The sequence below is a fragment of the Leptinotarsa decemlineata genome, unplaced genomic scaffold (genome assembly GCF_025532065.1).
Source record: "Leptinotarsa decemlineata unplaced genomic scaffold, Ldec_3_MD MMD2_tig00000232_RagTag_RagTag, whole genome shotgun sequence".
NCBI classification, from domain to species: domain Eukaryota; kingdom Metazoa; phylum Arthropoda; class Insecta; order Coleoptera; family Chrysomelidae; genus Leptinotarsa; species Leptinotarsa decemlineata.
Window position 1 is genome coordinate 637,390 of NW_027412546.1, and position 18,370 is coordinate 655,759.

Below are 18,370 nucleotides of genomic sequence, written 5' to 3' on the forward strand. Positions count from 1 at the left end.
TGAAAAAATAAAAATTTGTTTACATCAGAAAATGCGCCTTGAGGCATGGAACATATGTACCAAATATGCCAAAGATGTCTACAAAATTATCTCAGTTATTATTAAAAAACTGATTATTTTTGAAAACTTTGCCACCCTGTATCTCAAAAGTTAAGGCTTTTAGGACATACGTCCATAGGAAGTTTTTTTCTTAAAATGGGTCTAAGAATTACCTCCTTAAATATTAGCATGTGTTTAAGGAACACCCTGTATAAACGGCTTGTTGCTACTTAATCATGTTGTGCAAAAAATTGATGATGTAAATCAGGTTGTATTCCCTGTATTTGACCTGTCGGAAGCTTTTGATACTGTGGATCCTCATAAATTTCAAGCTGAGTGATCTAAAGTTTCCTAAATATGTGATAAATTGGATACCTGAACACATGACAGCACGAGAGTTGTTAAAGAAATATGATAATGTTAATTCCAAAAAAATATCCTGTGAAACTGTGAGTCCCCCCAGGAGACTTCTTTTTATCATTTTCATTAACAACCTACCCATACGTATGAAGGCTCACATAAATATGTACACTGACTATACTACAATTACAATTGTTGTTGTTGAGGAATTTGGATCCTGATGTCAACGTAATTCATTAATACTTGATGGAGATAAGACAATGACAATACGATATACAATGAACTGGATATCAAACCATCTGAGAAATTTTTTAAATCACAGATAGATAGTCAGCCAGTGACGGCTCGTGCATTGGAGAACAGGGGAGGCTAAAGTCATAAAGACTATATACACACAGAAAAGCCCGCCGGAGACGCGAACATTTTTTGGGGTACCGCACCTATTTAAAGCAAAATACGTAATATTTGCATAAATGCAAACAAAAATTGAGTATTGCCGAAAATTATACGTATAAAACTGACCATTAAAAAAAACAAGGAAAAAGGGTTGTCTTTGAGTTATTCAATATAAATGAACTCTTCTTAGTCAATAAATAATAGTTTTCTCTTCTAATATAACAGTTTTCTTAAAAATTTCTAAAAACGATTGAAAGTTGTGATGTACAGGTAATATCAGTAGATTCATCAATTTCCCATGCAAAAAAAGAAACACTTTCAATCTCCTTGCTTATATTTTCCTTAATAATATATGCCACACTGTCTATAAGCTAATTTTGGATGGTTTTTGAGGTGTCCGAAGAAACGCTACCGTTTGAAAAAGTGCCAAATTGTGAATCATATTTGCCCCATAACATTAAAATTTCCTTGCAATTACCGCGATTAATCGAATCTTCGGTTTCATCGTGTCCGCGAAAAGCTAATCCTTGCGAACCCAAATGAATCGTAATATCGATGAGTCTTTTTAAATTCGACCGATTTTCCCTAACCCATATTTTGTTTGCTGAACACTTTTAATTTACAAGACGAAAATATATTCTCCTTAGATTTAAAATGTCTTTCTGTAGAACGAGGCTAGCCGCCTCTAACACTATAATTTCTGCAACTAAATTTACAAATCGGGACGTATATCGCTGGTGCCTGTGGTGCCTGTGTTTCTTGAAGCAGTCGGAGGCTTGACTCCCTTGTGACATTTGTCATTTATTATTTCGGGTTAATGGTTTATCATTTATTCATTCATGGGCGATGCGTTTGAGTTTTGTTGATGCAGGATACAGTGTGGTACGTACTACGTAGTGAGTGATAGTGTTTTTTCGGGCATATCATGTATTTACATTGAAAATTAATGGAAAAGTAATTATACCCAAGCATTTTTAGAAGAAAATAATCATAATTGTTTGTTAATATCTTTTAATTTATTGCGATGAATAGCCTAAAATTTTATGGGGAGGCTAAACCTCCTCATAAAACTCAATCTAGTAGTTTTATCAACTGCTAATTGATGAAATCCTAATGAAAATCCGTTAGCTACTTTTTGAGTGTGTCACGTTTAGACGAAGAGACAGAAGCGGCAAGGGAACTTTGTTGTTTGATATGTAATGACTGTAATGCCTTTTTTCTGCTTGGATTTCCAACCAGCAGCATACTTCGGTCGGTCGGTCGGTTGAGCCCAGATCAATTCCATCGGGCTCTACTCGCAATGGTAAGGAGGAAGTCTCAAAATGGTGATGCCTTCAGCACGAGCTACTGTATAAACCACATGCTGGCGATATCTGTCACGATGCTGTTTGATGACACTCATAAACTTCAACCATGTCCTCGGAAAATGGAATTCCTTCTTGTCCTAACCAACTCTGCATGTCTGCTTTCCTGGTGGTCATAGATGGCAGCTGTGTTATTAATCGGCTGTGATAAGAAACGTTATCCATTACTATTACTGAATTTGGCTCGACTCGTGAAAGAAGGGATTCAAACCATCCTTTAAAGCGTTGAGCGTCCATGTCTTCGAGATAATCCCCCGTTTTTTTTCTAATAAAAAAATTAGTGCACTATTATCAAAAAAGCCACTCTCGCTACTTATATGGGCAACAATTAGTCGTTGTCCTTTACCCGTTGGTCCGCGTAACCCTGTTGATAAACCGTCCACAAAGGCTTGACGATAACTATAGTCCGTTCATAATTTGTTGATAGCTCACTGCAAGTTTGACTCTCATTAGAGAACTGAAATACAGAGAGGACAGCTAATATGATATAATAACAAAAACCAAACTAAAACTGGCAGTTTAGATGTTTTCGACTAACCCACCTTGTATCTGAAGAAATACAATACAGCTATAAAACTTTTAATCCGATTATGTAGGTATTTTGAGTGGAAATGAGTGACCAGTGTCGTAGAGTATATGATTAAAACATTAGTTACTTTAAATAAATAAATATAATAATATTCTTAAACTGTAGGTACTGTAAACTGTATTTTTATTTAAAAAAAAATCTTTATTTTATTCAAAAATAATAAGTTACTTGCAATTTGTAAAAGATACATTTATTTAATTAATACCTATTTTTAAATGATATAAACTACGATTACTTACAAAACTATTCAAATTCAAAATAAACAGGATCATCTTCGGAATCCGAGTCGTCTTGCAGGTTAATAATTAGCGGTTGTGTCTCTACAGTCGCATCAATTATATTGTCAAGATCCCACATTTTTTGTTCTTCTTCTATTGCATGTCTTACTGCATCTCGCCAATTTTGTTCTGTAATATGTTGTAAAGACTCATATAACAATTCACGTACAGCTTGTATTTTATATGACGTATTTTTTCTAGCCAGATAGCTTTTCATTTGTGCCCAAATGAGTTCAATTGGATTTAATTCGCAGTGTTAGGGTGGAAATCTGAGGACTGTGATGTTTCGTCTTTCCGCCATTTTGTCAACTACGTATTTCTTGAACTTAGATTTGTGTTGCCGAGCAATTTTTAAAAGTTCTGCTTTAACCATTCCATCTTCGTAAGGCAGGGACTTATTCCGCAGCCAGTCAATGATATCCTGTTTCTTCCACGCAGTCGTTGGAAGTCTTTCAACTAGTCGTGAATGATAAGGTGCATTATCTAATACTATAATTGAGTTTGGTGGTATATGTTCAATCATCTGCTCAAAATACTCTTCGAAAACATCAGCTGTCATCTCCTCGTGATAGTCTTTTGTGCTTTTGGATTCAAATTCCAACAAACCATGCTTAGCAAATCCTTTTTCACTGCCAATGTGAGAAACTATTAATCTACTGCCTTTACCAGAGGGTGGGGAAATACCAGTAGACCAACCTTCCATAAAGGCTTGCCTGGAGCTTGATATATTTTTATCTGTCCAAATTTTTGTGAGAGTATGACCTGCGTTTACCCACGTTTCGTCCTGATAGTAAATTGGCCTTCCTTCAGCCCGAAATTTTCGTATAGATCTTAGATACTTTCTTCTCCAACATATTATCTCTTCCCGGTCAATCAAAAGTGATTTTCGGTCTGATTTCTCCCACCGGAAATTTAATTCTTTCAAAACTTGCTACAATTTGGTTCGTCCGACATGAGGCAAATCCGGGTCGTCTCTAACTTCTTGTAAAATTTTGTCTAAGTTGGGTTTTTTTTTTTGTAAAAAAATTCGTGAATTTTCCTTCGAATACCATTTTTGGCAAATTCATCAATTTCAATAGGTTTTCTCCCCCTCTTTAAGTATTCGTTTGTATTTGGGTTAGCTATACCTTTTTTTTTTCTTTCTGATAGGAACCTATATATTGTTGACTCCCCTACGCCCGTCATGTTGGCACAACTCTTGATTATGTTCTGAACAGTGTTTGTGGGATTCTGAGAAACCAGAGCATCGTGAACGTTCAAAACAATAGTCTTCTCTCTTGGTGAATAGACAGACTTACTGACTATACGCAACAGTACCGGTGTAAAACTTGATGATGTTGATGATGATGACGAAGCCATCGCAAGCAATCAAACAAAACAAGCAGGAACGAAAGGTACGTATATGTTTGTAGGAATATGAAAAAAAGTTACTCACGCACTGCACAAAATTCGCAAAATAAATATTAGAGACGTTAATTACTGCCGTAGACGCCGAAACACCAACGAGCCGTAAATTAAATGCGATTGAAAAATGTACTAAACCAAAAATTATTTTCGTTCGTAACAACTTCACCCTTTCAAGGCAAGTTTCGAATATAAACTGAAGCTTTATATTTAATGAATAAACACCTCAGGAACCTCCGCCTATGATTTTACGAGTTTTACGACCGTTTTATGACTTGGGCCCTCATTTTGTGCTATCGACAAATTATGAACGGACTATAGTTACAGTAGTATCTTGCCAGATCTTAGATATTGAATGACCGTCATTCACCCACGTTTTGTCCAGATAATAAATCTATTAGCCATTAGACATAGCCATGTCCTCCGAAAATGGAATTTCTTCTTGTCCTAACCAACTCTGCATGTCTGCTTTCCTGGTGGTCATAGTTGGCAGCTGTTCTATTAATCGGCTGTGATAAGAAACATTATCCATTACTATTACTGAATTTGGCTCGACTCGTGAAAGAAGGGATTCAAACCATCCTTTAAAGCGTTGAGCGTCCATGTCTTCGAGATAATCCCCCGTTTTTTTTCTGATAAAAAAATTAGTGTACTATTGTCAAAAAAGCCACTCTCGCTACTTATATGGGCAACAATTAGTCGTTGTCCTTTACCCGTTGGTCCGCGTAACCCTGTTGATAAACCGTCCACAAAGGCTTGACGATAATTAGTTACAGTAGTATCTTGCCAGATCTTAGATATTGAATGACCAGCATTCACCCACGTTTCGTCCAGATAATAAATCTATTAGAGAGCAGAACGCATTTTTCTAATAGAGCGAAGATATATCCGTCTTCTCTTTCTATTAAGACATATTTACGGGATCGTTTGGCATATACAGGGTTTCCCTGGACTTCCTCTTTTCCTCTCGGGAATGTATAGATGGTGTCAAAATATCACCAGTACTTCATATAACTTTTTTTCCTAAAAGTGTTCGTAACCAAGTTACGGGCCCTCGAAGTTACAAAATGAAAAATGTTTTTCTTTGATAACTTTTCAAGTGAATATTCAAAATCATCCAAATTTTGGTAATTGACCAAACAAATGAATTCCGTCGATGAGCTTTCATGCAGGAGTCAGTTGTTTTGCTACAAAGTCAGGAACGGACTACCCCCGATGGTCCACACCCCAAAACTTTGAAATGACAGATATTTTTCAATATTTTTCAACAAAATAAGGTTACTTGGACAATTTTATGAATAAAAGTACTGGTGTGGAAAGTCGATCGGAGCAACGAGTCTTGATAAAAATGTAGTTCTACTCGACGACATCAAACCCGCTCGTCCACCATTATTTGAAATGAATAATTATCAAAGCAGAAATAATAATGATAACGTTAATTCAACAACATTTATAACAGGAATAATACAAAGTATGCTAAAATGAAGTCGTAAACAAAAAGTACAGTACCTATATGGAAGTTTAAGTCACAATTGTGATAGCAGATATTTTTTCAAAAGAAATATCAAGTTCTGTAGATTCGTGGTGTTTTTAAACTAACAAGCTACTCTACTATGAAATATCGAATTCATTCCATATTTTGTATGTACATAATACGTGTGGAATAATCACGTTTCGTGTTGATCAGTTATCTGAATCTCATGAAACTCAACATTCGAATGTTTCAAATTCTTCTTTACAGCTAAACTGTTGAGGAGTTTCACTGATAATTATAATTTTATGGGAGAAATTCTTCAACACGAATCTAAATTTAGCTGAAAAAACGCACATCGGAAAAATATTTACTATACTAATAAAAAGCAAACGAATGAACTACAAAAACGGCTGCACATGATCAGGTGAAAAATATCCAGGGAATAATTATGTTCCATTTCTTTCACAGATGTTGACAAAAAAACCTTTTAGAAAGTTTTGATAAAAAATGAGAAACTGGAATGCGATTTTGTTTTGTTGAGTGGTGCGTTGTCATATGACTATCATTGTATTGTCAATATTCTATAGGATATTTTGATTTTTTTTGATATGGCCGAACAGTTTACATTCAATGAATATGCAGATATGCATGTATTTTATGGACGAGCATTTTGTAATACTGCAGAAGCTCGTCGTCTGTATTCCGAGCATTTTCCCAATCGAACGGTACCGTCAAGAGAAACATTCGAGCGTGTCGATCGCAGCTTGAGGGAGACAGGTATGTAATAATTGATAATTAATTTGAGCACGTTGTTTTATTTCGATATTATTGTAGGTACAGTTTTGCCAAAACGAGGTGGTGAGGGCGCTCCTAGGACTGTACGTACCGTTGTATTGGAGGAAAATATTTTGGAAGCCGTCGCTGATGATCCTTCAATGAGCATCAGAAATCTATCAGAACAGTTCCATACATCCAAGTCCACTATTCATAGAATAATTAGGGAACAACTGCTCCACCCATTTCACATCCAGAAGGTACATGCCATGACACCTCAAGATTTTCCAGCACGACTGGAATATACCAATTGGTTCATGGATAGGCAAAGAGAGGATATGACTTTTATTAATCGAGTTTTATTCACTGATGAAGCAGGTTTCAGTAGAGATGGAGTTATCAACTCTCATAATCTCCATATATGGGCCGAAGAAAATCCCCATGGGATATTGCAAACCAAACACCAACGGAAATTCAACGTGAATGTTTGGGCTGGTATCATAGGAAACCATCTTATAGGACCATTCGTTCTACAGGACCGATTGAATGGAGAACGTTATTTGGAGTTCATTCAGAACGATTTGAATGGACTTTTGGAACATGTTCCATTGCAAACCCGAGAGATATGTGGTTTATGCATGATGGCGCTCCTCTTCATTTTAGTTTGATTGTGCGTGACCATCTGAACCAAATTTTCCACAATAGATGGATTGGTAGAGGTGGGCCATATTCATGGCCATCGCGGTCCCCGGATTTAAATCCATTGGATTTCTTTCTGTGGGGGCATCTAGAAAGCCTTGTTTACGCTACACCTATTCACACAAGAGATGCATTGTTGAATAGAATAACATTACAGTGTGAAGCCATACGAAACGACCCTGGAATGCTATTTCAAGTACAGAGAGGGTGTCTTCGCAGACTAAGAAAATGTATAGAGAGAGAAGGTGGTCATATCGAGCAGTTTCTGTAGCGGATTTTTCATTTCTGTTTGCTCTTGAGGCTCTTGAGTTTCGTTAGTTAAACGTGTTTGCATTATAAAAATTCGTTATGAACATTTTACCTATCATTTCCATTTTCCTTAAAAACTAATATTTTCGAATAATGGTAGACATCTCAGGATAAATGTTGTTGAATTAACGTTATCATTATTATTTCTGCTTTGATAATTATTCATTTCAAATAATGGTGGACGAGCGGGTTTGATGTCGTCGAGTGAAACTACATTTTTATCAAGACTCGTTGTTCCGATCGACTTTCCACACGAGTACTTTTATTCATAAAATTGTCCAAGTAACCTTAATTTGTTGAAAAATATTGAAAAATATCTGTCATTTCAAAGTTTTGGGGTGTGGACCATCGGGGGTAGTCCGTTCCTGACTTTGTAGCAAAACAACTGACTCCTGCATGAAAGCTCATCGACGGAATGCATTTGTTTAGTCAATTACCAAAATTTGGATGGTTTTGAATATTCACTTGAAAAGTTATCAAAGAAAAACATTTTTCATTTTGTAACTTCGAGGACCCGTAACTTGGTTACGAAGACTTTTAGGAAAAAAGTTATATGAAGTACTGGTGATATTTTGACCCCATCTTTACATTCCCGAAAGGAAAAGAGGAAGTCCAGGGACACCCTGTATAAACTTCAAATCTTCTTTCATTATTTTCCTTAACTTCTCTTTGCTCATTTTTGAAATGAGATCATTATCCATTACCTTTGTCCTAATTGAGTCGAGGGTCGAGAAAGAATGGATGGTACAGCATACAACATTTTTCTGGTACTCGCCCAATTCATTTTTTTCTACCACGACAATATACTACAATATATACGAATACAATTCGTATATATTGTAGTTCAATATAAGTGTCAGCAAGTCCCACTTTCATAACGTAGTAAATCAGGCCGCAATCATATTGCAAACATGAGCTTTCATGTGAACCTCAATTTATAGTTACAGTTTCCCAGAGCCGTAAACACGAAAAGCAATAAAAAAATAAGCACCCGCGAGGCGGCCACCAAAACGGTACCTAATAATCTTTTATGTATCTACAAATATTATTCTTAGTTATCATTTTGATATAAATTTATCACGTAATAGTAACTTTGTAAATATTATTGTTGAGGGTTATTTTGGCCGCAGGTGATCTAAAGGGCGCACAAGTTTACTCTCAAGTATTTTTATTGAAAGTAACACAACAAAACCTCAAAATCTCATCGATACATTTCTGTTTTTCACCGAAACCTGTGTTATTGAGCAATACAATGGTTTCATTTATTTGCTGTTTTTCTAAGGACAAAACATAAGCACTACAAGAAAATACTCAAGGTGCTCTAGAGCGGTCTCTCCAAATGAGACAGTTTTTAAACAGTGAAATTCGAGGTGTATCCAGTTGAACCTCAAAACGATGAGCAGCCATAGTCGATCTCGTATTCCTGATATGCACCGCTCTTGGTGGAATCAAATGTACAAAGTCACTTTAAGACCTCTCTTGAAAGTATCCATAGAAGAGAGACAAATCCCCAATTGAGGCTGAGCCTATGGCAAGAAGAATTTACTGCGCAACTTCTGCTGCAGGCAACCAGTGATGTAATTGAACCCAGGTTTGTGTTTAATAAACCCCAGAAAATACAAATAAAACAGAATACAGATGCTATAAGTCAGATGCTATAAATGCAATACGAATATGCAGGGTGTAACTGAATAAGTGTAAAACATTTAAGAAGGTTATTCCTCATCGAAAAAAAAAGGATCTTCCGTATGAAAATATTTTATTGGAGCATTCCTTGTTAAGATACAGCTCCTTTAAGGGGGTACATGAAATTTGTATAACAATTTTTTTACACGAGCACTGAAAAAAGTACAATATTGAAATCAACCTGACGTTTTGTACTACCAAAAAGACACTTAGCCAGTAATTTATTTGGTTTACTCCTTGGTTGTATGGGGTGGAAAACGCAACCCCTAAAATTTATTTCCAATGTAACTTTTTGTCTTATTATTTCTTTACCATTTGAAAATTTATTTCCGATAGCCTGTTTTATTCTAAACAAAAGATGTCTCCTGGGTTTTTTGCCCAAAATAAACCAGTTCGCAGCAAAAAGTTATTTTACGAAAAACTACAGAGATACATCGTCATAAATGCGAACTGGATTCATTGTTATTTTATAGTTAGTACCTGCATTAAACGATTAAAGGGTAATGAACAAAACTAATTTATTAATAACAAAACCCACAACATGTAGAAATCATAGTAAAGGTTCAATATGTCTACCTTCAGACATTACACATGCGTCTTGACGTCGGCGCATTTATTTATTTATTTATTTATTTGAACTTTGGTACATTGAGTACATGTGCTAAGTCATATTAAAAAACAAAATAAAACTACAGAAGTTGAACAATACAAAAACAATAAATATGGTTCACGTCCACAAACTTTCACAACATAGAAGTATTATATAAAAAAAATTGGAGAAGCTCTAGCAAATACTCTCAAAATGTCATGAAAAAGTGTCGTGCAAGAATTCCTCAAGACTGTAGTAACACTTCTGTAAGAGAAGCTTTTTCACCTCAATTTTAAAAAGTTTATCTGACTCGATTTCCCTAATAGATGCCGGCAAGTTATTATAACAGTTTGTTGTATTAAATAGTGGGGAGCATCTAAAGTGAGCCGTTTTGTGTGAGGGGGTTCTTAACAGTTTCCCATGACGGGTGTCTCTACCATGTATATCCGCATTTGTGACAAATTCAGTTATATTGTTACGGGCAAAAGTTACACTTCAAGATAAATAAAGAAGGTGCCGTCAATAGGCCCTCTCTTAAGGAAATTGGTCTACAACTATCTTGAAAATCTATATTAAAAATTAGTCTCAGCAATCTTTTCTGAGCAACAAAAACTCGTGGAAATTCCCTTGCACATCCCCAAGAAATGATATTAAAGCTGATGTGAGAATAAGCCATAGAAAAATAGACATTCATCAATCCAAAATTATCTAGAGTGTTTTTCAATTGTTTGATTGAGTAATATGCGGAATTGAGTTTGTTGCAGACCTTCTGAATATGACCGCTCCAGGTCAAATTTTCGTCTAAAGACGTTCCTAAAAACAAGACTTCGCTGGAAGATCGAATACCATTTATTGTGGAAGAGTCACTGCTGAAATTTTTCCTAATAAATGATTTCATTGAAACAGATTTGGATTTATTCAGAATAAGTTTGTTACGTTGACACCAAGCACTGAATTTATCTATTATTTTATTCATTTTGTCTGACAACTCAACTTCGTTTTTGTCGGCCACAGTAATTGCAGTGTCATCCGCAAACATGGTTATGTGACACTCAGAAAATAATTCAGACAGGTCATTTATGAAATTGAGGAACAACAATTGAGCCACGTATTCGCTCAAATATTCCTGGACGCTCTCTGATGACCCTGCACGCATCGATGATGCGGTTTCTTAAGTCCTCTACATCGCGAACAAGAGTACGATAAACCAAATGCTGTAAATGGCCCCAAATAGAGAAATCGAGAGGATTGAGATCCGGGGATCAAGCGGGCCAGTTCTGTGGTCCTCCTTGACCTATCCACTGATTTGCATATGTTTCAGTTGAGTGCCGACGTGCTACTTGACTAAAATGGGCGGGAGCCCCATCATGCATGAAAAACATATCCCTTCTGACGCCCAAAGGAACTTCCTCCAGCAGTACTGGATGCACCTCTCTTGAAAATTGAACGTATGCCCCACCATTTGATCGAGGAGGTAGAAAATGAGGCCCAATTAAATCATCCCCATTAACTGCGAGCCACATGTTAAGAGAAAACTGTTCTTGATGGTTAGTTTCGACAATAGCGTGAGGATTTTCATCCGCCCGAATGTGGTAATTATGAAAATGAATAATCTTGTCCCGAGAAAAACTACATTCGTCTGTGAATTATATCTTCTTCAGAAAGTCTCAATTTCTTCTAGTCATTTCCAGCATCCAATTGCAAAATTCATGACTGTTCGGAAAGTCTCGCGGTAACAGTCTCGTTGCAGATGGTAACGGTATAAGAGTTGTTCCTTTAAAATTCGAAACACCGTCATATGATAAACATTTAGCTGGAAAGCAATCTTTCTAGTACTGGTAGTAGGTTGTTCTTCAATCAAATTGAGTACTGCTTCCTCAAGCTGTGGTGTTCGTACTTCTCGATGGCGACCACAATCCTGCGTTCTTTTGTCGAATGAACCATATTCTTGTAATCATTGATGAAGTCGAGCAAATATTCTATGTGAAGGATGCTTTCATTGAGGATAGATTTCAGCATATCTTCTAGAAGCTTCTAACCCATTCCCTTGCGACAGACCATGTGCATATGTGCATATCAGTCATGTCCTCATTTGTATATGTCATTTTAATAACAGGTGAATTTTATTGAAGTAACAAATTAAGAACAGAACAACAACACAAAATTAGCATTAATTCAATTTCGAAAATTCACAAACTGACAGCGTCATACCAATTCAATTGTCACTATAGCTAATAGCGACCTACTAGATAGATTAGTTTCGTATTTTCACATTTATGACGGTGTATCTCTGTAGTTGTTCCTAAAATAATTTTTTGCTGCGAACTGGTTTATTTTGGGTAAAAAACCCAAGAAACATTTTTTGTTTAGAATGAAACAGGCTATCGGAAATAAATTTTTAAATGGTAAACAAATGATAAGACAAAAAGTGACATTGGAAATAAATTTTAAGGGTTGCGTTTTCCACCCCTTACAACTATGGGGTAAACCAAATAAATTTCTGGCTCAGTGTCTTTTTGGTAGTACAAAACGTCAGGTTAATATCAATATTGTAACTTTTTTAGTGCTTGTGAAAAAAAATGTTATACAAATTTTATGTGCCCCCTTTAAGGGGCTGTATCTTAACAAGGGACGCTCCAATGAAATTTCTCTATATGAAAGGTCCTATCTTTTTTCGATGAGGAATCACCTCTTTAAATGTTTTACACTTAATTAGTTACACCCTGTATACAGACGGTTCAAAAACCAAAGAAGGCTCAGGATCTGGAGTGTACTCCGGATCATTGAGCTTTAGTCCGGCCGTACACGGACCACAGATTTGCAGTTGAGGCAACCACAACATTGTGGCCACGTTTACTGCACTTCGCGGTTGACCCAACCACATTTTTGTGGTCGACCAGCGGTCATATAAACCGCACTTGTAGTTGAGGCAACTGATATCAATTACTGAATGCTGTGAGACCAATACGAAAAAAAGTACACGACGGTGTACGCGGTTGGGTATGACTGCAAGTTTGTGGTTAGTGTACGGCGAATGCCGCGATGACATCTCGGCGGAGATCAGCAGCAAGTTGACTGCAGACGCATGTTTTGACTTTTGTCAAAGTTTACCGAATACTATAAGTTGGTTCACTCCAAGGAATTCGTTTGTCGGTACGGCTCAGGATTGCATTTTTTGCGATTTCCATAAATCATATCGCCGACAGACGATGTCTGGAAGCCGCCGGCCGCATGACAGTTATACGACGGCAGTTCCTATTCGCGATATCTACAGGGGACGTTCCGAAGTTGAAACTTCGCTTGCTCGGTTGTATCAGACAGATAAACAAAGATACGAAAGTAGTTGTTTGTCGATCAACTTCTAGAAACATGATAGATAAACTCATGAATAAATGATCTAAGAAACAGATCAGAGTGATTTACTGATGAAATGATAAACATACATTCAGAAAAACATGTTTTATTAACAAAAATAATACAATTATATAATGTTATATGTTTATAAATGATTTAAAATATTCAATTTTACATTGCATGATTTATGTTTCCTAACAATCTTCATGTCCTGGTTCATGAATTTTAAAGTAAAGTATATCCGAACTCTTGTATATAAAGATATATAATAATCGAAGAGGAATTTTTGACATGGATGTGAGAAAAGAATTTTCGAATATTTTGTTTTCAAATACTGTCCAATTCCCTTCTCACTGCCGATTTTATCAAAATTTTCAATGAATATGTTTTCCATCTCTATTACATGGTCAACAATATCTCTTGATGGGAACTTGGGAAGCCAACGTGACTTTCATTTTTTGAAAATTATTTCGATAAAAGTGGTCATTATTAAGTTTAAGAGCCAATTTATATTGTTTAGTTCTATCATAATTATACATTGTTTCTATGTAATGTTTTCTTGTTTCTCCACCCTGAAGTAAAAACTGATAGGAAAACAAATTGTTTCGTGTCGACTTCAGCAAGTGCGGGATATCAAACAAATATACAAGTTTATGATCGTCTATCAGAAATATGGGATTTTCGTCTGTAACATTCAAAGTTTTCACCAACTTCTGAAAATTTGAACCCTGATCGGAAACCACCCCCATGACATTTAGGCCTATACTTTTGCATCTTCGTACCGTTTTGAACAAAATATCTTTCAAATCATCAGAAGTTGCTGATGTCTTATAGAAAAAGTATGCAAGTGGTATTTTCCAATTGCTTGCCAAACCTCTGAACATTACTGTTAGAGCACTACTTGCTATGTCAGTAGAGGTCCCATTCAAACTTGTTTGGAAACCTACTATTTTGTCTCTGGAAATATCATAATAAAGATGAGATTTCAAAGATATTTCGTCTAGGCATAAAATACAATATCTTTCATTCTCCTTCATGAGCCCAATCCTGAATTCAATAACACGAAAAATAAAATCGTTGAAGCCTGGTTCAACAATTCAATTTTTCGTGAAACGATGAAGTGTACTTTTTGACGGTAATCTACAAATTGTTGAAAATTTTTTGTATGCTTTCGGACCAAGAAAATAAAGAGTCAATGCAAACTGTTTGAATTCGTCACTATACCTGGACCCTTCTGGTGCTTTATTTATCAAAGAAAGCTGTGCTTTCAAGAGCTTACAATATTGCTCAGGATATTTTCGATCCAGAAACTTGAAAACATCATCCAGAGTAATTCCGGTTTCGTCCAGTGCTCTTTTTGATGTTGAAGCTACTGTTTTCTCTAGTGATACAATTTTTTTTCGTAATGCCACTTTTCTTGGAGTTCCCGAAGAGAGTTTAGCAGATGTTTGGCTGCATTCATCTAAAAGAAAGATGTACGTACTTTCAATAATTGTTTTCTTGTCATCGTTTTTTTTTTCCGAAGCATATAAAAATAGATCAGGTAAGTATATAATATAACGAAAAGATATTTCACCTCGTGATCCTAATTGATCCGTTTGAACCTGAGCATCAATGTAAATAAAATCCTTGCTAGTACCGGCAATGGCATCATCATCTGGAAGGTTTAAACAACAAAATTGATATTGTAAATTTCATATGTTAAAAAGTGGAATAAGATTTTTTCATCATTTGAATCTATAAACTTCACTGAACCAACCTTTCTGAGAACCATCTTGAGGCAGACGCAATGAAGGAACATCATAGCTATGAATACGAGAATTCACAATATCATCGGCTCTAAAATGTAAGCTGCAAATTTTAATTCTATTGTGACTCTGCTCTGGGGTAAGAGTAGCATATCTATGATTCCCAATGAAGCCTAATACATTTTTCCAACGTTGACACCTAAAAAAAAATTCAAGTATATCAATCGATAAACTGAACATTTTGAAAAAAGATTGAAATGAGTTTGGATTGGCAAATGCCGGCGGTATATTTCGTTATGAATAATTTTATACAACAAAACCATAAAAGGTATAGATAGGTAAAATAAAAATTGATGGTGAATATATTGAATGCATACCTTTCACTGTACTTTGGGCAGCGGAAAAACGAAATACCTGGGCTTCCCACCGTACTCAGACAACCATCCACTGAGCAATACGTCGACATTTTCACAAAATAAATATTTCGAACTCCGAACGAACACAACACTATCACAATACCAAAGTTTACTGATTCTGTAGTCTTTGACAATACCAAACAATACGGACAACCTTTATATCTCGTGTGCCGACGAGAACTGGTAACTTCAAGCGATACACTGTACTACCTCGGCTGGTAATTACCCGCTGTCGCTAGCGGGCGGCGAGATTTCTCAGATGTCGAAAAATGAGCGAGTGACACGTCTTATAGTATTCTGTAGTCTTTGCTTTTGTGAACGCCCGTCTACGAGTAGTACAGTATTTCTTATGGGCGGCTTCAGTTCGCTGGAACGCGACTGCATTTGTGTGGTCGATCCGACCGCAAAATGTAGCTCGTGTACGGACGCTCTAAGGATTAAGTGGGGAATGGGAAAAATACCAGCGTGGTCCAAACAGAACCGGCTGGTATCTCAATAGCCACAGAAGAAATAACCAGGAATGGAATTCTGGCAAAAACATTACAATCTGCACTGGCAGCAGACGAGTCCTATTAGCCTTGCACAGACAACGTGTTACCTCAGGGCTAGTACTAGAGTGCCATCAAGGTTTAGCCAAAGCCTTGGTCCCCATACGAACCCATACGAACCCATACGAACCCCCATACAAACGACAACTCTCAGAAGTTGAGAAACTTGTGCGAGCTAAGGACTAACGCGGTCTTACCTTTTAACGTGTGATTCCTAACACGGTAGATAATAACATTATCCTGAGGTGGGTTGAAGGGTCCGACAGGAGTGAAGGTAATCGCATTGCTGACTCTTCAGCCAAGGAAGCGGTTGGACTAAGAATTTTAGTACTCAGTGGCACGTACGGCCTGTTGACTTCGACAATTGCGGAACCAGCCAATAGTTACACTCACTCACCCTTTTTACTCCACAGATACAGAATGTTCGGGTATATGGTAGTTTGGGGCTTTCTTCATTATTATTGATATCACTGATAGCAAAGCGACTGATTTTTCTTGTTTTTTTTTGGGAATAGGCTGAACTAGAGCAATTTTCCAACAAGAAGGAAATAATTAGGGAGTATGAAAAAAGTTTCAGATTATGGAAACGACAAAAAAAAGAAATACAATCATGACATGGAATTTTTAATATTTATTAAAATAAACTCTTTGCTTTAATGATGAATATAGCATAGTCGGACTCACACATTACAAATATCTGCGACTTTTTCAATAAGTTTCTCCTAGGATACTTATTGTAGAAAGCCTAGATTGTGGTATAGGTGGGTCGAAGAGCAAAGCGACTGGTGTTGTTTTTGGCCAAAAAATCACGAACAAGTAATGTTAGGTTAAGTTAGACCCCGTTAGTCCTCAGCTCGCATAAGTTTCGATTTCTGAGGGTTGTCCTTTTCAAACTTTACATCCCATAAACAACTGAACGTCGCCTTGTACAATGGTTATGTTATCTGGTATTTCATTCATGAGAGAGCTAATAGTAAAACTGAAACCATAAAAATCGAAATATAACCGAATAACCTGCACCAAAGGAAGTTATCAGATCATATCCTGAAATGAATATCCCATTTACAAAAGTAGAAGATCAACAACATCAACGCCCACTATAACACATTCAAGCACTGAACGACGAAGCTTATCTCTACATTAAACCAGATTTAGGATCAATTTTGCTAATCCATCATGTGGATTAACGTTGTTGAAAGTTCTAATGGCTGGAATGAGCCAATTTGTTAGACACATAGAATCGAGTTCGAAAAAAGGTTAATTCTCATCAGCTCAAGTGTGATCATTGCAAAAACATGTGGAGCGGTTCATTTCCTGCATGAATTTGCAGAGTTACTGAAGAGTTTCTACAGTCCATTTCCTTGAGTAGCTGAGTAATAAATCATTTTAAGATAGCGTACATAATTGAGTCGAATTTCACTAGTTCGGACTTCCACTGTCTATAAAATGATTTGAAATCCCTGAAACAACTAAAAAAGACGAATTAAAAATGAATAGCTGAAAATAACAACTATATTAAGCAAAATAAACCTGAAATGAAATAATAGTGAAATAAAATACAAGTAAAAATAGAACAATTGAATAAATAAAAATAAAGAAATGAAAAAAGAAAGAAAATAAAAATATTTTGGTTAATATAATTGTTATTTTCATCTACTCATTTTCAATTCTTCTTTTTTAGATTTTTCAGGGATTTCAAATCATTTTATATAGTAGACAATGGAAGTCCGAACTAGTGAAATTCATCATGAAACATTGTCAATCACCTTCAAACAAACGTTGAATACCCGGTACGGACCCGGAACCAGCGACTTATTCCGAGGATATGAGAAAACTATGGTCAAGCTTACAAAGGAAGAAACTCACCTCAGTTTTCTGTGCAGAGCGAGAGACAACAACATCATCCCCAAGGGTTTTCTGCTGAAATCGCCAATCCCAGGAGAGAGAGAGAGCTAAACGCATATTGGAACGCGCCAGTCGAGCACTAATAAGGTCTCAAATCAATTATCACCGTTGGAAGAGGTCAACTTTGTTGCAGGATGCCACGGAACGATTTGAAGGGATAAGAAGAGAAACATTGGAAGATGATCATGGACCAATCTTTGCCAAGATTGAAAGCACGTGCTTGAAGATCCGCCAAGACATGGATAATACCCACAACAGAAAGTGGGGGAAGTTAGTGAGGAAACAATGCCCAAATATAGATCGACAACAGGACAACTATGAAGCCGCCAACGTCATCAACATGAGTTCCCGCCCGCTCACGGGAATAGAGGAATCCTTGTTGAGATTACGCCATTACGCCAACATCTGTGCCCACTTTGGAGATAATTACTGCAGTGG

General features: G+C 36.5%; 1 protein-coding gene and 1 long non-coding RNA gene across 3 annotated transcripts in view; one reads left to right on the forward strand and one right to left on the reverse strand.

The window, feature by feature from the left end:
- The window catches only part of LOC111504026 (calcitonin gene-related peptide type 1 receptor), a 117,498-nt gene that overhangs the window by 21,531 nt on the left and 77,597 nt on the right, over positions 1-18,370 (forward strand). The window lies entirely within an intron of this gene.
- Positions 13,406-15,784, reverse strand: LOC141481604 (uncharacterized). The gene is made up of 2 exons (XR_012465051.1): positions 15,075-15,784; positions 13,406-14,972 (listed from the first exon to the last, which is right to left on the reverse strand). It is a non-coding gene; the product is annotated as an uncharacterized lncRNA (long non-coding RNA).